Source organism: Bison bison, unplaced genomic scaffold, assembly GCF_000754665.1.
Source record: "Bison bison bison isolate TAMUID 2011002044 unplaced genomic scaffold, Bison_UMD1.0 scf7180017864390, whole genome shotgun sequence".
NCBI classification, from domain to species: Eukaryota; Metazoa; Chordata; class Mammalia; order Artiodactyla; family Bovidae; genus Bison; species Bison bison.
In genome coordinates this window covers 1,287,275-1,288,672 of record NW_011494962.1, presented here as the reverse complement: position 1 = coordinate 1,288,672, position 1,398 = coordinate 1,287,275, and the positions used below count along the sequence as shown (strand labels likewise).

Here is a 1,398-nt window from a genome sequence, read left to right as displayed (position 1 = left end):
CTCCAGAAAGCAGGAATAGAAGGAACATACCTCAACATAATAAAAGCTATATATGACAAACCCACAGCAAACATTATCCTCAATGGTGAAAAATTGAAAGCATTTCCTATTGCCTGCTTTTATAAATTATGTTCTATCCCCAAATCTATTCTTATTTTCACTAGCCTAAGATAGAGACAAAAATGAATTGTATTCATATCAGAACTTTGAAAATCATTATGTACCTTTCTGGAGCCTTGTTGTGAGAGAGGAATAATTCTGTTCCTGTATTACAGTAGCTACAAAATTAATCATTAAAAAGTTAATATTGCTTTAAATGAATCATAATGATTTTAGTGTATGAGCTTGAGAATTCAGTTTATTGTTTAGAATTAGAGTAATCTGAAATAAAACTGATTTAGCAAGAAAAATTAATTAGGTAATGAAGACTTGATGGAAAAAATATTTCAAAAACCTAACGGAACAAACTTCACCACGTCTTACAGTATTTGCTTTAACTAATCTCAAGAATTAATTTGTATTTCTCAGAAAGATCTTTAAATCTCCTAAAGCATGGTTTTGAGTTATGAAATCAGAATATACATATACATGCTCTCTGTAATTCTCCTGTGTTGTATATTTCTGACCAATTAGATATAACATACTGCATTTATTCTAAATGCATGTATTTTAATGATAGGCACATTCTATAATATTATGAAATGTTTAGCAGCACTGACCATCGGTAAAGTGATAAGTTCTCTTACAGTTTTTCAAAAACGTACTTACAGGGAGTAACAATGATCACTGTCACCACAGTGGACATCAAGACAAGGCAGATGATTCCCAGGATCCCAGCAATGAACTTCTCTGGAGGTGACGGTGAACCTGCAGGGACAGAAAAGGAAACTGAGAAAGGAGTGATGGGGACAGTTGTTTAGAGTTTACATACACAAGAACCCACACGAACACAGAGTTATGGATATAAACTTGGACCCCAACTCATTTTGACCACTGTAGTCTTTCTCTCAGAATATACCATTGTGTTTTCAGCAAATATAAGACTACATGAGTTGCTGATCAAAGACTTCAAATTATAGTAATGCCAGAATAAAAGTAGTCCTCCGATTTCACATCAGAATCCCATATCCAGCTTTAAGTTCTGTTCCTCAAAGTCAAAAATACATGAGCTTATCCCCTACTCTTCCTCCACACCTCTGCACCCCACTGCACATCCTAGAACAGTTACATGTGTGTCTAGTAAGTGTTTACCTTTGGAGCGGTAATTCTTGTCGTTCCCATGAAGATTCTGAGAAGCATTTTGAAGATTTAATTCTACATATGTTAATTCCTGCTCAGTCATTGAAATGGAACTTTTAGAAACCTTAGGTTTTCTTTTCAGCCTCTTTGAGTTCTTGT

At 34.4% G+C, this 1,398-nt stretch overlaps 1 protein-coding gene across 1 annotated transcript in view; it reads right to left on the bottom strand.

The window, feature by feature from the left end:
• The window catches only part of LOC105002146 (NKG2-A/NKG2-B type II integral membrane protein-like), a 6,549-nt gene that overhangs the window by 2,471 nt on the left and 2,680 nt on the right, over positions 1 to 1,398 (bottom strand). The window lies entirely within an intron of this gene.